The sequence below is a fragment of the Lepidochelys olivacea genome (genome assembly GCF_965140295.1).
Source record: "Lepidochelys olivacea isolate rLepOli2 genome assembly, chromosome: 4".
NCBI lineage: Eukaryota > Metazoa > Chordata > Testudines > Cheloniidae > Lepidochelys > Lepidochelys olivacea.
In genome coordinates, this window is record NC_140414.1 from 31,868,405 (window position 1) to 31,891,836 (window position 23,432).

Below are 23,432 nucleotides of genomic sequence, written 5' to 3' on the forward strand. Positions count from 1 at the left end.
CACTTCCCTTGTGCTTGCTTTTGAGAGGGAGAGTAGTCTGGCAACTAGAGGGGAGTGAATGGGAGCCAAGACTCCTGAGTTCTGTTTCCAAGAGGCTAAAATATCAGGTCCCTACTCTGCCTATTGGGCAACACGCCTTCTCATGGCAAGGCTTTATGAGCACATGCAGATGTACACATTACATGTTAGGTTTCAGAGTAGCAGCCGTGTTAGTCTGTATTTGGAAAAAGAAAAGGAGGACTTGTGGCACCTTAGAGACTAACAAATTTATTTGATCATAAGCTTTCGTGAGCTACAGCTCACTTCATTCGATGCATTCAGTGGACATTTACATGTTAGAGGTCTGTCTCGACTAGTTAATTTTCCCCTCCTCCACAAGGGCATGAAGGTAAAATTTCAGGGGTTCTGCACCTGCTTACACAGCCTCCATAGCTCTGCTGGGGAAAGAGGCACTAGGGTTCTTTTATTGCTGGACTATGGTGGAACTCTTAAGGACGTACCAACAAAAAGGATAGCAGCTGACTGTTCTGAAACAGAGATGTTAGTCAGGAAAGAAGTGGTGGGATCCATCCAGATAGGGTTCCTCTTCTACCCAATGGAGGAGGATAGCAGTACGTCCCGAGACTCCTGAACACCCCATTTCTCACACACACTTATTTGTGGGGAGTTCGTTTTTCATTAACCTGCCATGGTTGCCCCTTTCTACTTAAGCAGCCTCTCTATAGGGGTTACTGCATCCCTCTTTGTGTGACATCATGTCACTGACATGCTTAGGGAAAGAGGGTAACCAGGGGTTTAAATGGTAGAGAAGAGTGGAGAGCTGAGGAGAGACAATCTGAATGATCTTGTAAACTGGAATAATTAGAAAATGGGATGAAATTTAATAGTGAAAAGTCATGCATTTAGGGACTAACAACACAAATTTTTGCTATAAGCGGGGGACATATCAGCTGGAAGTGACAGAGGAGGAGAAAGACCTGGGTGTATTGATTGGTCACAGAATGACTATGAGTTGCCAATATGGTGAGGCCATGAAAAAGGCTAATGCAGTCCTAGGATGCTTCTGACAAGGTAGGGACAGGGAGATAGGGAAGTGTTAGTACCATTATACAGGACACTGGTGAGACCTCATCTAGAATACTGTGTGCAGTTTGGGTCTTCTATGTTTAAGGAAGATTAATTCAAACTGGAACAGGTGCAGAGATGGGCTACTAGGATGATCCAAGGAATGGACACCAACCTTATCAGAGGAGACTCAAAGAGTTTGGCTTGTTTAGCCTAACCAAAAGAAGGCTGAGGGAAGATATGATTGCTCTCTATAAATATGTCAAAGGGATAAATACTAGGGAGAGAGAGAGAGGAGTTATTTAAGTTAAGCACCAATGTGGACACAAGAACAAATGGATATAAACTGGCCATCAACAAGTTTAGGCTTGAAATTTCTAACCATCAGTGGAGTGAAGTTCTGGAACAGCCTTCTAAGGGGAGCAGTGGGGGCAAAAAACCTAAGTAGCTTCAAGACTGAGCTTGATAAATGTATGAAAGGGAAGGTATGAGGAGACTGTCTACAATGTCATGTAGCCGATCTGCAACTGCTAGCAGCAAATACCTCCAATGGCTGGTAGTGGGACAGTAGACGGGGAGGGTTCTGAGTTACTCGAGAGAATTCTTTGCCACATGTCTGGCTGGTGGGACTTGCTCACATGCTCAGTGTCTAACTAATTGCAATGTTAGAGTTGGGAAGGAACTTTCCCCCAGGTCAGGTTGGAAGAGACGCTGGGGTTTTTGTTTTTGCCTTTCTGTGCAGCATAGGGCATGGATCACTTGCAGGTTTAAACTACTGTAAATGGTGGATTCTCTGTAACTTGAAGTCTTCAAATCATGATTGGAGGATTTCAGTAACACAGCCAGAGGTTATGGGTCTATTACAAGAGCGTGTGGGTGAGGTTCTGTCGCCTACAATGTGAAGGAAGTCAGACTATATTATCATGATGGTCCCTTCTGACCTTAAAGTCTGTGAGTCTAATGGATTTGGATGAGTTACATGCCTCCCTAACACATTCTGAGGGTCCTGCTGCAGAGTTTACATGGAGCCCACCTATGACCCCTTCCTAGCAGACTGACTATTCTGATCCCAGGATCATTCAGGTTCTTGTGGAGCTGGCATCTATGGTGGTAATGGGTCAGTGAATATAGAACACAACCAGAATTTGTCTCTTTGGTAATAAGCACTTTCAGCAAAATGCTTTTACATCTTGGTTTAATTCAGTGATGGGTTAGGTCAAGATCTGCTTCATTGTTCATTGCACATAAGAGCAAACAGTTTTCAGGAGTCTCAGTTCCAGGTAAGCAAGATGTTTTACGGGAAAAGGCTGAGAATGGCAGGGATAAATCACAAGATGCAGGGAATTTTACTTCTCTTGTCTTCTAAGGCCACTCATATATCATATCACTTCACATTGCTGGATTAATGATCAGGCATGTCAGGACTTTGTTCTGGGGCTACATTCAGCAAAATCACAAGCTTTTCAATACCATAAAAGTCTGAGAAATTAAATATGACCAAGATATTTAGGATGGTCTGGGAAGTAGGGGAAGGAGTGAAGATTAAAATGAATAAAACAACATTCCTATTCCAAAACAACAAAAACCCCATCTGAATATCTGCTATATGTGTGTCAATAATATGTTTTCTCTCTTTCCAACATTAAGCTATTTTTGTGCCTTCTTCAATCTGTTACTAAGATTCGTGTCTTACTCTTAAAATAAATATTTATTGAAGGGCTTTTTTAATACACATTTTCTTCCAAAAGCTGTGTATAGCTGACATACAGTATCTGTGGATGAATGGTGATAAGGAAACACAGTTGCTAAATAAAGAAGTTCTTACTTACACAAGCAGATAATGATGATGGTACAACTGTAGTACACAGCTCTACACTCTTTCTTTGGCAGCGTTCCTGCACAGGATCCATGTGTATTTAGAGGTGGGTCTGAGCTATAAGACTGAGATGTAGACTCATATATTCTCAAATGTCTGTATCGTTTGGATTCACGGTTACAGTACCTTAGTTCATGACCCTGCAGATCTGTGTCTCAGCCCATGCATCAGATTTTGTTTCTACTTCACTGTATTTGCTGTACAATAACATCGGCCATATGATTTCCCATTCTTTCCTCCTTTCATTTCCATCTTCCTGCCTTCTTCCCTGCTCTCCCTTATATATGGAATAAATTCCTAATCCCAGTATACCAACCCCTTTTCTTCTGCACATTTAAATCTACCAATAAAATCTCACTTTTTCTGCAAAGTTAAACACTCTTATCAGTCAAAAGCCAGTTCCACTCCAACACTATACAACAAGAGAAGAAGGTTGGATATAATAATATATTCCCTATGTTAATACATTCCTTTGAGTCCTCTGTTGCTTCTTGTCTTATCTCTGTCTGTCTTTTTGGCCCTAGTATTACAATCAGATCTGTGCTGAGGAACCCGTGCATGATTTCAATGGGATTCCACATAAGTGTAAGGGTCTGGCCACACAGACCTGATTGCAGGAGCTGAACTTTTGCTGGTAAGATTCTTGAATGTACAACTCAATAGGAGACCCCAGGTTGATATCAACCAACTGATGATTACAGTAATTTATGTGGCTGGGGGTTTGATTATGCCAAGGAGTTTATCTTTTCCATTTCACTGTAGCAGTGACTCTCGATTTGAAAAATATTGCTACTAAGAAGAAAGAGCACCAGGAGTTCTGAACCTGATACCTTGGTGGTTTTCTTTGGGCAAAGAGGGAGTTCTTTACACATGCTTAGACACATGGAAGAGGTTAGGGGGTATTGTGTGTGTGTGTGTGTGTCTGTTATATTCTCCTTCTTGCATTTGAAATTGCAAATTGTATCAGTATAAAAAATTAGGGTGCCGTTACGAATAGCTTATTTCTGCATTTTTTAAAAAAAGCCTCTTGCACTCTTTTCCCCTTTTATATTTTCCTTTCTATGTTTCTGCCCTTTACGTGGAATAATTCTTCTGACAAATGTGGGGGGGGGGGATGGAAGGTTTACCGAGAAGGGACGAGATCAATTAAACAAGATCAGAGATTATCACACCTTAATCTAGCCACTCTCGATTATTTTAGGGCCAATATTAATTGCTGCTTATAGGCTTTTGTACTTCTTAACTATGCTTTCCACTAGAAGGACTCCAAAACCCTTTGATGCTGTTCTCATAACACAATTAAATGTATGGACATTGTGCTTAAAAACTTACTTCTGTTTTAAAAGAGTCTGCCAGCTTTTGAGATACTTCCTGTGCTTAAAGAGGGATACACTGGTAGAATCAGTAAGATCACTCACTGTTAAAAACTTTCTAAGTGCACCCACTGTTTGCTAGGTTTTCAGTTATTTCATCTGCTAATGTAGGAATGTTATTACAAAGACTTTTACTTTGAATTTTTACTGTGAAATTACAAAATGAGAGAGAAATATTATGTGTGATTTGTTACAGGATTCTTCTTAGTCTAAAAATATTGAAATATTGTGTGTTTATTTGGAGGGTAGGGAATCAGATTAGAATGTGACATATGTTGCTCTTGCTCAAAGAAACCAATACTCTATAAAGTCAGAAGTTTACACATTTAGGCCTGATCCAAAGCCCATTTGAAGTCAGTGGGAGTCTTTCCACTGACATCAGTAGACTTTGGATCCGGCTTATGTTGTATATTTTGGATTGTAATAGATTTTTATATTTTTGGGGAAAAGAGAACTTAATTGTTTTTGTAAATAAATATAAACTTATTGATTTCTGGAGTCTGTAAACTGTGTCTGTGACACATTGATATTCTAGAAGCCTATGTGATTACATTGGAAAATTGGAAGTAAGAGCTGCACTGCAGCTCAAAATGCCAAAGGTCTGGTGCCAAGCTGTACAAGGTCAAGAGGTGGTAATTAACCTCACTTTCCTGGTGGCAGTACTGGAGTTCATTGGAAATTCCCTTAGTCATAAAAATAAAAATAAATCCAAGCCTGAAGGGAAAGCTAAACTGAATTCTTGTTAAATCTCAAGGTTTCTAGAGTTGGACTTGGTGCAGAAAGTTGACTGATTAGGAGGAACAGCAAAGAATCAGTCACAGATCTTTTGCATAGAGATTTTTGTCCAATTTTCACTGTGCTGTACTGTCTCTAATGTGAAGCAAATCATGCAGTTGATTCATTGCCCTTTTCAGTTCAGCAACAATACTAGATTCGGTTTCTCTTTCTACGTAGCCGACTGAGATCTATGGGCTTGATGAAACTTTCTTGACTTGGTCCAGGTTCTCTTTTAGGCATGTTGGAACCAGAACTGAAGGACACCCTTAGCTACAAATGAAATAACCCAACCTGAATGAATCAAGATGAGAGGAAATAATTTAAAATATAGAATTATAAGTAGAACTGGTGGGAAAACTGTCAATGGAACCATTTTCCATCAGAAAATACAGTTCTGTCAAAATAGAAATGCTTAATGAACCTGTGTTGCTTTTGGTTAAATTTCCTTAAAACAACAGAAGATTTTTTCAATGTCACATTGAAATTTTTTGACTGAAACATTTCAATTTTTCACTTGGGAAATTACTTTTCATTTTGAATTTTTGTAAAAAAATCATATTATATATTTTAATATAGTACAAAACTTTAAAAGTCAGAATTGAAACGTTTCAGTTTTATTAAAATGAAACTTTTTGGCCCACTGAAATGGAATTTTTTTTTTTCAGAATTTTCCTTGGCAGAAAATCTTGAAATGTGTGGGTTTTGTACCAATTCAAAATGAAGCCAAGTTTTGAAATCTTGAAATCCTTCATGAAATGGAAGAGTCGTTCTCTGGCCAGCTCTGGTCATAAGAACACAGAACTCAAACTTGTAGCGTCCAACTGATACAGCCACATCTGTACTAAAATTTCATAGTGCCAGATCCACATATGGTATAAATTGGCATAGCTCCATTGACTAAAATGAGCTATACTTATTTACAACAGCTGAGGATCTGGCCAATATTTTTAAAAATACAGTATCAGTGCTGGGTATAGAACAGGTTTCCAGCCAATGGAAGCTGCATTAATAAAAGATCCCCTATTAATGTGTTGAGATAAAGAAGGCAAACATTCAATATAGATGTCACTCTTAACCAACCTGGTAATTCATCAAATTGAGGACAGACCCAAAATACCAACAGGCTCTTCATAAAAGCCTAGACATGGTGAATGGCATCATTGTAGATACCTGAATTTGAGTTTAGTGCTTAAAAGAAATCTTGTATCTCTAACATGAAGACCCTGAAAGAGAACTTTCCAGCAGTGAAAGTCAGCTATTAAAGTTTGCAGTATAAAAAAGGGCACTCTAGTAAAGATAAAAATATAACAGTGGGTGCTTAATTTAGACCCCCGCCCTGAAATTCCCTGAATAACCCATTTCCTGTCCTCTATCCAGCCTACTAAATGAGGCGTGCTCAGTAATTACTGAATTATTCCTTTCAGCAGGGAGAGGGAAACATCAGTTCTAGGCTTTTGTTATTTTACATTCACCCACATTATCATTACTAGCTGTACCTAATAGGCTGATAAATGGAGTGTTGCTACCGTCAGTGACTAAATGGCACTTAATGTTCCATTTTGAAGTTCAAGAAATCAGAAGTAGGTGGAGGGGCATTTGATGGCCATTTGTTCAGTGACACAGTCTTATAATCAAGGAAATTTATGATGAAGGTTCAGTTACACAGAAGAGCCTATCAGAAAATGTTGCTTTGAAATCATACAATGTATGTAATAGCTGTAGGCACAAAAACCCTTAACCTTATTATCACAGCCTCTAAAAACAGTATTAAAAATAAAGCCTATTTCCCTACCTCTTGTCCCTGTAATATTATCTTGGTTTATTTAACGGAAATGTAAAGGCTGATAGGTAGAGTGGGTTTACTTTATTGCAGTATGTAATGGACCACGTTCCCTGCTGGTATAAATTGGTGAGGCTCTCTTGACTTCAGAGTGGAGCTGCATGAATTTACAGCAGTAGGGAAGATGCCCCTATAATTAGAAATATTTTCAAATACATCTAATGGTTGTAATGGATTAAGTACACCTTGTGACACACCTGTGGAGAACTACGATGGTCAATCTGCAGTTTAGTAGTGCTGAGACGCATACAATAAAAAATCCTCTCATTACCTTGTGTCCACTGTCCTTAAGTATCTTCTGTCTTTGTATAAACCACTCAAGGGTCAGCCCAGCCTTCGTGCCTCTCATGGTTATAATCACACATAACTCTGCCGACATGAGCCATGAAACAGTGTGTCTTTGGTCAGTTGGTTCATATTGTTTCATCAGTGTTGTTTCATGAGGGGAAGAAAACAAAAATAGGAAAAAAATAAAAACATCAGTGGAGATCAAAATGAGAAAAAAAAGCAAATTCTCTTTTGACTGAAGAGAAGGATAGAAGAGAAGTGTAATGAAATGGCTTATAAATCTCCTCTTCCGTTGTTACCTGTGACTGCTTGTCATCACCTCTGCAACAATCACTGTGTACAGTGCTGCTTTAATTCCACCATTTCTGAAATCCTCAACCATATCTCTTCTGACATTTTGATTCCTGTCTTTTTGGGCCCCTGAACTCCGCAGACTCCCACATGTGCAGAACGCGGATGACTAGCTTCTCATGGAGATAGAATCCAGTTGCAAAGTTTAGATCTGTTTTCAATACTCTACACAATGGGATTTTAGATCTAGGGGCTTGATTCCAACTTTTTATAAAGACAGGGAACATTTGAAAGACTGAGATCTGGATTTAGGTCTGGGTTTTGAAAATCTGATTATGTAAAGTTGTTTGAATCCGGATTTTTGATTCAGGCCTTTCTCTCCTTCTCCTATGTAGAAGGAAATTAGACTACATTGTTTCATTAGTATTAAGTAATGTGGCAGGCAGGCAGGGTTTTATAAAGAGATCTTTATTAAATATGCTGAATGGCCAGTGTTAGACAGTGAGGTTCTGTGGTTTAAGAGACAGCAGCTTGGCCTTTGCTTGCTTTTCTGAGCCCTGGTGCCACACTGAATTAGATCTCTTCTTTCTCCAGTCCCATTCATTATAATATACACGTCACCCTATCAATAGACAGCTCCACATTCATTTCATGGTCCAGTTCAAAATCATCCACTTTGTTACTGACATCTTCTCTCTCCTTATGCCTCCCTGCTCCATCCAGTCCTTTAAAGTAGCCTTTTCTTTGTCCCACCACACCTATCGCACCACTGTGGCTGAGCAATCCTCCTCCTCTGCAGTTTCTGCCATCTGTAACACATTTCTTCTAGTCTCATTGACTCTCCAACTCATTTCATTTCCCTTCTGGTTAGCAAGGTGATGACCTGCCAGAAGTGACATTTCAGTGCCATTAGGAAAGTGGGGGCCAGGGAAGCAGGGTCTCTGGGTGCTTGGGGAAAGTGTGATGTGGAAGGCAGGTAGGGAGTACGTATTGGGTCCCACCTTGTACTAGGGCAAGTATAGCCTTAGCCGCTCAAACATCAATAGCACCCAAACGATAGTACACCTGGCATGCTACCGGAGCCTGTGTCAAGACAGTACCACAGTTCTCCAGCCCCCATCAGGGCCTCAACATCAACATCCTATTCATTTGATGGATAGGCATCAACATCCTATTCATTTCTTTTTGTCTCTCTTGATACCTTTCATGTAATCTCCTTTATATGAAACATTCTCCCAGTACATTAGCCACCTTTGCCCTCCTCTTCCTCCCCCACATGCATTCAAATCTGTCCTGATCCACACTCCTTCCAGAAGGTCCACAAACAGAAAAAAGAAAAATAAACAATGATCATTTAACGAAGGGGAGAAGATTCCTCAGGTTCTTCCCATGAGTGTTGTCTTATTTGTACATCTTTTAAACTCTTGATATTTGTCTTGTATAATGCTGAGCATACTGTCAATATTTACCAAAAAATACTAACTAACAATAATCCCAAACATACCTAAACTATGGGAAGAAGAGACTCTTTGTGAATCTCTATAAAAGAAGTCTTCAAATTAATGAGGGGAATGAACACAGTTGATGATTTCATACTTATTTTGTTGACAAGAAAACTAGCGGCCTTAATTTTTCCCAGTGATTTTAATTTTTTAGTGCTGAAATTCTGGGCCCACTAAAGTCAATGGCAAAACTCCCACTGAGTTCAGTAAGGTCAAGGTGTCACCCTTGATATGTACTAACCTTTTACTACTTGATGTATCTTCATCAGCCCCACAATTTCTTCCTATGCTATCATAATAATTACCATAAGGAATAACTCAGACAGTGTCTGTATAAAGTTTTTAATATATGGAAAAAGAAGGGTGTTTTGTTTTAATTGAAGTCAATGGGAGTTGTGAGATTCCTCAGCAACTTACAGGATTTAGCCACCTAATAGTATTTGCAGTAAGTAAGCACACTAATTAAATAACAAAATAATAATGACAAAATGATCATCAAGGACTCAAATAAATTATTAATTAGAGAACTTAAGAAAATCCTCTCTCAACATTCTCCAACCCATTCCTTTGGGAAAAAACCTGCTTCCTACTTCAGATATGTTTCCTGATACTCTCTCTGTCTTTGCATCTGCTTGAATAGTGGTTATGTTATTTGACAGTTTATAAATTTGACTTTCCACACTCAGTTCACTTTGTGTTCTCTTAAAAGCCCTTAGAACTATTAGGAAGCAGGACTTTCTCATGAGCCTCTGCCTCTGCTCCTGCCACGCCCATTTATCCCTGAATTTGCCAGAGCAGCTTCAGCGTTGGGCAATTGGAAGTATGAAAATCTTGATAAAAGCACTGCTCCTGCTCCCCATTGATGGGGTTTTGATTTTTAGTCTGGTGAAAAAAGGATCAGGCCTGAGGTCTATCAGTTTGTTTTACTTCGGGTCACATTGAGAGCAGAAAAACTTGCACTGGCTTTTGGAAAGGAATGTAAGCATCTGTAAATAATGTTACCAAATCCCAAGCTTCTTGCTGAGTTTTAACTCTGTCCTCACTTAGGCAAGAAATCCAGCCAAGACAACGAGAGCTCTTCCTGCTTCCAAATGGGTAAGAAATACCATAGACATTTTTCTTTGGGTATTTATTATTGTTTATTGCTATTATTACTTAATATTCAAAATGCAGGCATGCCCAAAGGTCCGAATCAGGATCAAGTGCATGTTTGGTAGGCTCGGCACAAACACGTAAAAGCTACCAGAAGAAGGATAATGCCTCTGGGTACTCCCACTGTTGTGGATCCCCTTAGTGATGCTGTCCCTCCTAAAGAGCCCCAATTCAGCAAGGTACTTAAGCACATCTATAACTTTAAGTGCCTGAGTGGTCCCTCACATGCCTAACAAGTAGATCCATTGCAGTCCATGAGACTAATCATGTGCTTAATTTAGGCACATGCTAAGTACCTTGCTGAATTGAAGCCAAAGCGAGCAGTGGCTTAAACAGCCAAAATATAGTCCAAACATCAGCAAAGCAAGAAGGCTCTTTTATAGTTCATTATCGATTCTGTTAAGGTTTATTATTTACCACCTAAGTAATATCCATCAGTGAAAATAATTTTTTAAAATAAATACATAATGAGAATGGAGCTGCAGCACTTAGAAAGGAAAGAGCTCTTTGAGTCACTGTTCAATTTGTCTTTCGTGAGTTATGAATCTTTCTTCCACTGATGGTAGAAACATTCCTACCTGGTTATATAGCCTCATTATGTATTTCTCCCCATATTTATGCATTTAACTTTCCACTTTTTGTGTCAATGATGATAAAACAAATGTTTATAAAAGCACAGGATCTAAGAATATTTTCTTGGCCTTTCATAAGTAGTTTGCAGAGTATGAGTTCAGTAGACTGATTGCTGTGATCATCAGCTATACAATATACAGTGTGTAACAACTCTTTCTGCTCTTATCTGTAATGTTATTTTGTGGATAGGATTGTTGTAATCAGGATTGCCAGCACATAGCTGATTTCAAAGTTTTCCTTTCTCTCCTCTTATGTGTTACTTCATGTCACATTATCTCATCTAACAAGCCAGCATAATGTCTGATAACACTGTGTGTATTTAACTTATGGAAAAGCTTTTATCCTGGGCTGGAAAGCTGCTATCAACTTTGATACTATATGACTCCAAATTTGGGGCAGATGGAAGACTCTGAAACCAGTGAGAAGAAGGAAATTCTTAACACTTATAAAAAGAAAAGGAGTACTTGTGGCACCTTAGAGACTAACCAATTTATTTGAGCATAAGCTTTCGTGAGCTACAGCTCACTTCATCAGATGCTGTAGCTCACGAAAGCTTATGCTCAAATAAATTGGTTAGTCTCTAAGGTGCCACAAGTCCTCCTTTTCTTTTTGCGAATACAGACTAACACAGCTGTGACTCTGAAACCTGTCATTAACACTTATAAGCAGCCTCTGTGCTATTTGTTTCAAAAAAGAGCATACTGTACAGCTAAGGAGGAAATCATTATACTGATCTGAATAATGGAAGATTCAGAGGCATATATCCGGTACTGTGAAATCTTCAAATGGTTGAAGGGGGAAAATAAGTACTGTAGATTAAAGCATTGCGTGCAATGTGCTGAATTACCTGTGGGAGATCTGAGTACCTTCAAACAGAACCCACTTATCTCCCTAGAAACCCAGAGGAAAATATTGCATAGCAGGAATGTTAAAATGTAAAGAACATAAGTCTTTTTTTAAAAAAAACAAAACCATAGAAGTAAGAAAAGAATAGAGTTAGTAACCAACAAACCTCAACAAAAACACAACCATTTTAACCTCAGGTCTTTGTAAACTGCAGCGTTTTGAATTTCCCAGTTGTGTCCACATGCTGCTTTCTCATGAGGATAGGTAAAAAATAAGATCCACAAGGCTATGCTATTTCAAATTATACCGCACATCATGAGGCGATGTACCACCGTGTTAAATATGTGTTGTGCCATGACACATTCTTACCCAGGACAGACTTTTTATTATTATTATGCTTTTCTGTTGCACGTGGACTTTCAAGCAGTCAGATTCACATCTCCAACCCCTTTTCATACAGTCTGTTCAGTACCTTTAACTAGATTTCTTTGAGAATGGCACTTGCTTGCCTTGTCTCCCATTGTAGCCCCTAACCATGGAGTATTAGTTTTACGGTTAATAACCATATATGTATGTATTTTGTGACACTGTTGCTCAGGCAAAATGGTATTTTAATCAACCTTGAATAACAGAGGACAAAAGCAGAATCCTTTGGGGCCTTTGACTTACAACCTTTCGGAAAGTGACTTTGCCTTATTTCCTTCAAAGTTTCTAAGCAAAGGAAAGGAAAACAGCAGGATTTTTCAGCCACACACTCGTTCATTGGCAAAGGAATACATGAAGGTCATTGGAAAGCTCAAATGGAAGGAATTCTTCTCGAGTGAAGCATCTGATTCTGTAGGAGTTTTGTCCTTGGTTGGTTTAAATGTGATGCTGCAGAGTGAGGCGAAGAGTTCAAAGCAAGACAGAGACAAAGCTGACTAAAATAGAACATCTGCAACCTCTCCTTAAGGGATTTGCTAATATTTATCTGCCTCTCTCTCTCTCTTTTGTTGTTGTCATTTTTAATGAAAATAGTGATGTCTGTTGAGGAAAATCTATACAAGCAGATTCACATCCTTTGGGTATGTGGGGGCTTTTGTTCTTTACACAGGCACCTTCAGGAGAAATCCGAATAGAATTCCAAATGCTAAGCATTTAAGTGATTATTTGAATTGTCCTCAATATCATACGATATTTCCATAGCTTTCTTGAAGAATTGTTACACTAGCACCACAGGAAATAGCCTAAAAGGGAAATGTTACTTTGTAATACAAGAGATATTGCCTGGTATGGCTGTACTTTAAAATAAATAAATAAATAAGCAATACTTAAAAGAAGTGAAATGATTCCAATCTGAACAAAAAGTCATGGTTGTTCCCAGAAGTATCACAACATAGGACCATGGGAATGCAAGATAAAACTCTGCTGAAAATGGGTACGTCCCTTGATAGCTTTCTTCAGCTATGGCAGGAAAAACAAAGACATTTCTTGCTGTGCAATAGTAGTGTATACTGGGCAGGAATAAAGGAATACATTTAGGGAAGTCACACTGACATAATAATATAATGCAAATTTCCATTTGCTCTAGTGAAACCGTGAAAACCCTCCTGATCTACAGCAGTTTTCGTAATTCTTTTAATGGTGCTTATTGCCAGTTTGCCTGCTTTTTATATGTAAAAGAGTGTTTTGATAGGATATGGTGATTGAAAATATATGAGCTTAGAGAATATGACCTATGGTCAGGATCTTATACCGGGGACATCTTTGGGGCAGAGGAAGGGGGGAAGTTCTGTAATAAAAGGTGGTGCAGTTTGAAATGTCTGATTCCACTTAATGGTTGTGAAGAGTAAAGTATTTCAGTAGAGAAGGAGCAGTAAGTGAACAAACTAGTAAATTCAGGTCAAACATTGTGCGATGAGCCATAATTTTTGGAATGGGTACAGTGATACCAATCTTCAGAAGAAACAACAGGACCTTTAGAATCTTTTTAATTTGTGATCATGCTACCTGCAATCCAAATGAAGTAAAGAAATCTGGCCTTTGGGCTATGAGCCCCACACTGAACTGATATAAATACTGAAATGAAAATGAACTGAAATAAAAACATGGAACCAAACATGTCAAAACTTCAGGACAGTTTGAATCTAAATCTAGATTTGAATCCAGATCTGAGATTTGCAGTTAGTGTCTCGGTAAATTCAACCAAGTCAAAAATATGGATTTGATTCTTCCACCAAATTTTGGGACAGTTTAAATCTGAATCGAAACTTTGTAGTTTAGGCTCAAACCTAAATAATAGAGAGGTGTTATGAGCTAGAGGTCTATGATCCAGGAACATCTGAATTCTAACGGCAGCTCTAGTACTAAGTCCTTCTATGACCTTGGGCAAGTAACCTGACCTCTCCGGCTACCCCATCTTTTAAATTGTGATAATGATTTCTACCTTCCTTGCAGGAGGGGTTTGTGAGAATTAATCATTTAATGCTTGTAAAGTGCTTTGAGGATGAAAAATGCTAAGTGCTAAGTATTATTATTACTGTATATATCATGGATAAGTTCTTGAAATAAAGTCACATTGTCCTTTTTCCCCTGTTCTGGCAGACAATCAGAGTAGCAGTGATGGGAGAAAGAGCCAAGAAGTGCAGAAAGGGGAAAGCTGTGAGGCAGAGCAAGCACTGTGGGTTGAAGTGCATTTTCTTGGTGCTGCTAAGAGAACAAGAGGCTGGGGAGCAGCAGAGATAGAGGGAAAAGAGAGAATATTTATATTCTCACAAGAGGAGGAACTGATAGACGGATCCTTGAATCCTTCTCAAACTGATCCTCTGAGAAAGAGTAAAGACTAATGGCACAGTTGAGAAGATGGGTCCAGGTAAAAGGTTGAGGGACAGGTTCCTTGTAGACAGTTGAAGCCTGGCTGAATAAGGAGGCATGTTGAACCTGAGGGAAACCAGACTAATGAGAAGTTGCTGAGCTGGTACCAAGAGTTTAGACCTTTGTTGTGAGGACTAGACCTCCACCAGAGGGCAATATCTATGCACATCAGAAGCATCTGGCCTTACCACAATTGATCAGCCAAGGCATTGCTGGAATTTAACTATATATTTTAGATAATTTTATTACCCGCACTACTATAATACCCACATCATCCCCATTTTTCAGATGAGGAAGTGAGGCACAGGATGCCTAAATGACTTGCCCAAGGTCACACACAGGTCTGTGGCAGAACCAACACTTCTGAGTCCCAGGCTAGCACCCTAACAGCACCGATCCCCATCCATGGGCCCGGCCAAGAAGTCAAAGGCCAATAGGGGATGGTCTCCTACTTCCCACAAGGGGAAGGACAGGGCTATCTCTTACTTATTCATTTGTACAGTCTAGCTGTCTTGAAGGCTAATGTAGTGCCAATCTTTAAAAAAGGGAAGACGGAGGATCCTGGGAACTACAGGCCAGTCAGCCTCACCTCAGTCCCCGGAAAAATCATGGAGCAGGTCCTCAAGGAATCTATCCTGAAGCACTTACACGAGAGGAAAGTGATCAGGAACAGTCAGCATGGATTCACCAAGGGAAAGTCATGCCTGACTAATCTAATCACCTTCTGTGATGAGATTACTGGTTCTGTGGATGAAGGGAAAGCAGTGGATGTATTGTTTCTTAACTTTAGCAAAGCTTTTGACATGGTCTCCCACAGTATTCTTGTCAGCAAGTTAAAGAAGTATGGGGTGGATGAATGCACTATAAGGTGGGTAGAAAGTTGGCTAGATTGTCAGGCTCAACGGGTAGTGATCAATGGCTCCATGTCTAGTTGGCAGCCGGTATCAAGTGGAGTGCCCCAAGGGTCGGTCCAGGGGCCGGTTTTGTTCAATATCTTCATAAATGATCTGGAGGATGGTGTGGATTGCACTCTCAGCAAATTTGCGGATGATACTAAACTAGGAGAAGTGGTAAATATGGTGGCAGGTAGGGATAGGATACAGAGGGACCTAGACAAATTGGAGGATTGGGCCAAAAGAAATCTGATGAGGTTGAACAAGGATAAGTGCAGGGTCCTGCACTTAGGACAGAAGAATCCCATGCACCGCTACAGACTAGGGACCGAATGGCTAGGCAGCAGTTCTGCGGAAAAGGACCTAGGGGTGACAGTGGACGAGAAGCTGGATATGAGTCAGCAGTGTGCCCTTGTTGCCAAGAAGGCCAATGGCATTTTGGAATGTATAAGTAGGGGCATAGCCAGCAGATCGAGGGACTTGATCGTTCTCCTCTATTCGACATTGGTGAGGCCTCATCTGGAGTACAGTGTCCAGTTTTGGGCCCCACACTACAAGAAGGATGTGGATAAATTGGAGAGAATCCAGCGAAGGGCAACAAAAATGATTAGGTGTCTGGAACACATGACTTATGAGGAGAGGCTGAGGGAACTGGGATTGTTTAGTCTGCAGAAGAGAAGAATGAGGGGGGATTTGATAGCTGCTTTCAACTACCTGAGAGGTGGTTCCAAAGAGGATGGTTCTAGACTATTCTCAGTGGTAGAAGATGACAGGACAAGGAGTAATGGTCTCATGTTGCAGTGGGGGAGGTTTAGGTTGGATATTAGGAAAAAAATTTTCACTGGAATGCGTTACCTAGAGAGGTGGTAGAATCTCCTTCCTTAGAAGTTTTTAAGGTCAGGCTTGACAAAGCCCTGGCTGGGATGATTTAATTGGGGATTGGTCCTGCTTTGATCTAGGTCATTGGACTAGATGACCTCCTAAGGTCCCTTCCAACCCTGATATTCTATGATTCTATGATTCTATGAACCATGCCTGGGGCTTCTAAGTGCTACCATAGTACAAAATAATAAATAAAAGGTCCTGAATCTGATCTCATTTACACGACTTTTATCTCACTTATGACACTTTTAAGACAACAGCATTACTCCACTAGCATTGCTTAGAATCAAATCCAAGGTTTCTATCCCAAATAGCTTAGAGTCTACAGGACCATCTGCTCTGCAGAAAGAGATTGTTTCTCACTGCAGTAAGGGTACAATAAATTGCTGCAACAAATCTTCAGGAATCTGAACAAGTCAATTTCAAACTGCAGGCTTCATGTAGAACCCAAGAGAAAAGTGTGATAGGAAAACCTTAACAAATGAGAAGGGTTGGTTTAAAATGGTAGGAAAATGTTAGGGAAAATATTGTGTTCCTCTTGCAGCATCCCTACTAAGAAAAATATTGCCTTTCTCTTCACCTAAATATATATAGTTCCATTAAGGTAGTACAGTAAGTTAGCAGAGAGGGTTTATGTGAGTATGATTTAGGGTTAATGAGATTTCGTCAGGGTTTTTTAAATTGATCGTTTTGGGTTAATAGAAAAATCAATGTTTTAAACTTACTGTTTCTTAAGACGTCCGTTACCATTCAAAGACTTATTACATCTTCGCTCTTAGGTACACTGCAAACTCTTACAGGCCATTGCAAAAGCAAACACATCTAATTTATGGGCACTCTCAATTGTAATAATGTCTTGCTCGCATTCCATTTAATTTTAAAAAGACATTTAAGCATTTTTGTCCTCCAACTACACCAGGGCCATCCAAACATTGCTCATCCCTGGGTCACATTAGCAACCCTTCAGCAGCTGAAAGCTGCTCCTGTAAATGAGTGGGGCAATCTGAATGACTCAGCAACCAGAAGCGTGCTAGCTCAGGGCTTGATTCTGCGCGTCTTACCCTCATTGACTGGGAAGGAAGGGCTGCAGACTCAAGCCTGCACTGAAGCAATCTGAACTTCATATAAACGCTTCTCCTTTGGCTGTTGGCAGCATATCGAGTAATCTTGTGTATTTTCATGTCATGTTAACACATTATGAAGAAACTGTTCAAAGTTGGGTGACTAAAGTTACATTCCTAAACCCATAGTGAGGCACCTAAATCAGTAGTCTGACACTGAGGGCTGCTGCATGTTCAGCAGCTCCATTTGATTCCAAGTTTCACAGTTTTGCACTCTGCTGCCATAAATGATCAAAGAGGGGTTCCTTTGGGGACTTATAGGTCAAGATTTTTTTTAAAAAATCCCTAAAGTTAGGGTTCTTAGTGTGCATTTAGGCACCTGGGTAAGTGCTTTAATTATTGAAGGTCCTGAGCACACAGCAGCTCTCATTAACTTTGTAAAATCAGGCTTCTTATTTAGGTGTCTAAGTGCAAACACAGACGCCCAAGTTTCAGCACTGCTTTTTAAAAATCTTGGCTGCATTCTGTAGAGTCCTCATGTCTGTCTGATCAATGAACCTGCATATAGGCCACAAAGTGCAGTAATAACTAGGACATATTTTACAGGTACTATATTACAATATGGGATTTTTGCAATATGTGAGGGATCCTCGGATTTCAACCATGCATTTGGGGAAGAATACACCCATCAGAAACTAAGATATTAGTTAAAAGAAAAGGAGTACTTGAGGCACCTTAGAGACTAACAAAATTTGTTATTTTGTTATTTGTTAGTCTCTAAGGTGCCACAAGTCCTCCTTTTCTTTTTGCGAATACAGACTAACACGGCTGCTACTCTGAAACCTAAGATATTAGTGAATGTTTGTGTGGCACTTTGAAAAAGTCCACCACTGTGTAAGTATTTATTACTGCTATGTGCCTAGGCTGCAAAGTTTGAATCTGGAACGTCCCTTGAGTTCTGGCTGTTCACTTCTGGAGGGTTGGTTTGGCACATTGTATCTTCTTCTTCTTCTTGTTAACAATAAATAATGATATCTAGCTCTCCGATAGTGCTTTTCAACCCAATCACGTCACAATGTTAGGATCCACGTCCCAGTCAGATCTTATATCTCTTAAGACTGGAGGTGCTCACCGCCACAGTATTTGATTTAGGTCTATTTCTAATTATAAATGAAAATTTAATCACGGTGAACTGAGATTTTCAGAAGTGCTGAGTGCTGGCTTAACTGCTGCAATGAAGCCAACCACATTTTAGTATTAAATTCAATGGCAGCAAAGTGAGGCCAACATTGAGGATTTTTAATTATCAAACCCTTGAATTGCAGCTAAGGCAGAAGACTAGAAAACATAAAAATACAGTTCCCTATTATCAATTTCTACCCTACTACTATACTATAGGAAATTCACTAATATAATGTAGATACTCCATTTGGATTGCAGTTTAACATTTCCAAGGCAGATCTTGTATATGTCTTAACTTAATTACATAGAAATTCCCAAAACAGAAAACCTTGGTGTCATAAATCAATTGAAGTTGTTGAGTGACAGCAATGTATTTAGCTATCTCATCGTTTACAGAACCCAAGTGCTTAAAAGCAAGGACACGAAGACTAAAGTACATCATAAATCTTACTCTGTCCATGTAAAAACAAATGATTTTTATCAAATAATGCATATTTCATCACACAAAACCCACCTTCACTCTGTGCTGGCTTCTCTGGAATACAGGGAAACATGCCTACTTCTATATCCGTCTGTGGGATGGAGTTTACTCCCCCTGTATATTGGACCTACACCTCAAGCTAGAGCACAGGGTGAGGTGGACCCATAGCCTGCCTCCTCTCTGCTTCTCCCTGATCCCTTTGGGATGCTGTTTTCCCCAGTAGATTAGATGTGAAGCTGGCCTTGCTCTTGTCGGAGCACAAGGACTGAAATTCTTCCTGGTCCTTAGGTGGGGGCTCTCTATTCCGTCCCTGTGTTCTGTGAACACACAATCATGAGTCATACATTATCTTGCCCAATAATAGCCCTAATAAAACAAGTGCATGATTGTTTACAATGATATTTTACCTTAACCCACTCGTAATAACAAAAGGACTCTGCAAGAAGCCTGCTAGCCACCACCGACAATCGTTAGTCTGAGCTTTTTTAGTAACAGTTCACCAAAAACTGCACTCCATATTTAGTCTTATTGGCCCCAGTCTTGCTCCCACTGAATTCAATGGTCAAACTCTTGTGGGAACAAAACTGGGGAAATTGAATTCAGTGGGATTTTTACCAGAGTGAAGACTGGGTGAGAACTGTAGACTTGGCTCAGAATGTCTGCAGGAAATTTACAGAAAAAGTTAAGCAGATACTTCTGCTGAAAATCTGACTGCATATTATACCAGAAATGTCACCCAGACATGCAGTCACTTGGCATCAGATGCTGCACACCAAATAAAAATGCAAGTGTTCTTGTGCAGTGGCTTGCTCAATGGGGTCTTGGTCCATGGTACTCCTAAGCACTATGATAATACAAGCAAATAATAATAACAAAAATTTGCAGAAAGTGAGGTATCGGCTGCCTCGCAACAAGTGCTTGTTGATTTCAGGCTGCCTCCAGAAGTATGCCTTTCTGCTAGACAGCAGAAGCAGCACAGTCTGGGTATATAGGATCTATTTCTTAACATTTATGATCCTCAGTTGCAGGGCAGCTCTGTTCTTCTCCCCAGAATTTGGTATCAAATGGCAGAAACAAAGGTCCCATTTGCTTTCTTTTTAGCACACCAAATTCTGTCACCCTTACTCATGGTGAGTAGTACCTTTACTCCATTGGTATTCCATTTGTGGAATAAGGTCCTGCTGTTTGCTAGAATCCTGCCCTACATCAAGGAATTAAGAGCCGTACTCAGCATAAGTAAAAAAGGTACAGAATCAGTCCCCAGTGTACTATCTTCTGTGTATCACATTCAGACTAGGTTATGAATGTATTTGTAACATCAAGGATAATTCAGTTACATGAAATTGAATCAGTTGTCTGCGAGATTACAAACTTTGTAATGACTTAATGATCTCTTTATATCTCTGATTAATATATATGAGATTTTTGTCATCACAATTGAATCAAACTTCATTTAAATTATATAAGTAAAATAAAACAAATTCTTCTTTCTATGATCATGTAGTAATCACCTCTATAGTTTCATATGATGGTAAAATGCAAGAAGTAGAAAGAGAAGCCGTAGAAGAGAGAAAATTCCGGGAGAAGATATTAGGCAGAAGTCATCAGATTGTAACTTGAATATATTCTTTAAAATCTGATCTCAAGCAAATTTCTGCAGACATAATACAAGGAAATTACCAGATATTAATTGGGACTCATTGGTATGGAAGCTTCCGTTATGTGTCAACTTTGTGGCCTCATTGCTGAAAAAGTGGACACTAATGGCTTGACAAAGATTGAGTGGATAAATGAGCATATGATTGTATGTAGAACAGATTGTGTATCTGAAGAAGGAAATATGCTACTAAGAAGGTGGTAGTGCTGAGCAAAAATCAAATCTGGTATGAGTTGAACCGTGACAGAAGTCTCTGGACTAGATCTTTGGATGACCTAAAGTCTGGAGTAAGTTTCACGATGAGTGTAAATTGGTCAGAAAGTGGATGTAAGTGGCAGAGTAACATTATTTACCCTTATGCAGCTTTAGGTGGAGGTCACTTTCTCACTTCAGCAGAGTTGGTCCAGACTTAAATCACTGTAAATAAGGATTAAATATGGTCTCATGATCCACTGACTGACTTAAATCCTGTTTATAGTGGAATCAATGTTGCTGAAGAGATGTAAATTGAGGGCAGAATTTGGCTCAGTCACTTTGCTTGGGAACCAAAGCTATCCATTCGTGTTGAACAGCAAAATAATGCTTTAGTTCAACTGATGTGAAAATGCACAACTCATTCCTCTTTTAGATAAAGAGTATGACATTGTCGCATGATTAAAAAGTGGACCCCTATCATTTCACACAATTCCTACAATCAAATAATAGCGTGTTCTCAAAGAACTACTGGACACAGCAGCTCTGTTCTTCTTCTCAGCTGCTCCACTGCTCCTGCTTTCTGCCAGTGCTCTGATACTTTGGACTGAATGACTCAGTAAAATAGGAAATCAGCAGGTATCCTTTGTTCACCATTGAACAAACTGTTCCTGGCAAACTGGGGCATTTGTAGAATAATGTAGCTGAATACACAATGGAGCTTGGTGGCTCAGAATATTACTGATGAGGTTTCATTCAATATAGATAGACACATAAATCAAAACACGCAGGCAGCTAGACAATTTATCCTAGAAAATGTCTATAATTCTTTTTTAAAAGTGAGTTGTGCTTCTGTCAATGATTGATTTTTCAGCATTGTTTTTGTCTTGAAGAAAAGTTATCACAGTCCACCCTTTTGCTGGGAACAGGTCAGTAATACATGTAACTGTAGAAAGCCTTGATTTTTAGTGAAGTTTACTGGTTCACTTAAGTCTTGTTAATGTTCAGGGTTTTTTTTTTTTGTTTGTTTTTTTAAGATCCTAGAGTTTCCCTCAGTCTCTTTCAACTCTCACATATTTTACCCACTGTTTCCAGGACTGCTGGAAGATGAGCAGTGATGTGCTGTGATCTCTGTATTTTGCTCGCCTGTTTCTATCAAGCTGTTCTGTTTTGGCAAACAGACAACTTTTGGCAAGGAAGAGCAACAAGAACCTGACCAGTTTAAAAAAAAAAGAGAGAGAGAGAGGGAGAGAGAGATTAAAACATATAAAATGTACATCTCTCTTGTTCCACATAATTGATACTTCAGTGTGTTCGTCAACAGGCTAGTGTGACTTGCAGTGCTGAAAAAGGGAGTATCCCTGTCAGCAAGTTTTTGAAGTGGCTATGTACAGGACTGTAAGCAAACAGCATTACAGAGAATGAGGATTTTCCTCCACACAAGCATATTAGGAGACCTGTGTCTTGGTCAACAGCTGATAATTGCTCACTGCCAACAATCACTGTCCAGTGAAGTTGGAATTTGCCATCAGAGTAAAAAGTCTGGGGAGCTCTATGAAGATACTGAAAATCTTCACTTGGAGATCTCTCAGGTAGCACTGATCTCAATTGGATACTTCGTACTGGGAGACTTACTCAGTAGGAATTGTTGAATATGAAGACCATCAGCTAGACTCAGGTATCCACTTATTCCCTATATTAATCAAACTGGAAAATATTCAGATATCAGATTGCCAAGAGTGCATGTCAAAATCTATCTATCGTAGGGCTTGGGGCTATGGCCCATCGTTACTGTGTCTGAACACTTCCCATGTTAATTAGATTTCCATTGCAAGGTCCCTGGTGGATGTGAATTCATGGAGTCTTCAGCTCTTTTCCATTCCCATTTTTAGAAAACTCTGCTTTGAGATAGGGCTTTTTTCTTTTTCTTTCTCCTTTTTTTAATTTTGGGATTAGGGTGGGGTGGGAGGAGAAATACCTTTAGTATATGCCACTTTGTTTTGAAGAAAAAGCTTTATCAAAGAGGAGGTTCTTGCAGTGTCATCTGTCAGACTCTTGATTAGTCTGATTTCTTGTTTGTTTTGTTTTCTTTTTATTTATTTAGGAAGTATTAATAGGTTTACAAATGGTTTGCTGTCAGAAAAAAAAATCATTACCTCAGCGAGCTTTTGTTTAAAGAGACATTGCGCAAGAATTAAGTCATAATTTAACAGTGTGTTAGCATATTGCAGAGTGAGTATCATTACATGGCATTTCTAGTGTTTTTATTAAATAGAGGGAAATCTCTTATTACATGTGTTTAACAGTCCAGGCATGTCTATCAAGTATTAATATTCAAAAAACTTGACACTATGCAGGGTTTTTTGCAGGTGAATGTACTTTGTCTGAGTATTGAATACAATATAACTAAATATCTAAATATCTTTTTGTCCTCTATCTGTTTTACCACCCATATTTTTTCTGAACCATCCAAATGATTCTTGGTTAATCCTCCAGTCCTGGTGTTTCCTAGCAGAAATGGGCACACAAAAGAAAATTAATTCTTCATTTCTTGTCTGCTAGTAGATGCATGGTCACTGGTAGCCTCT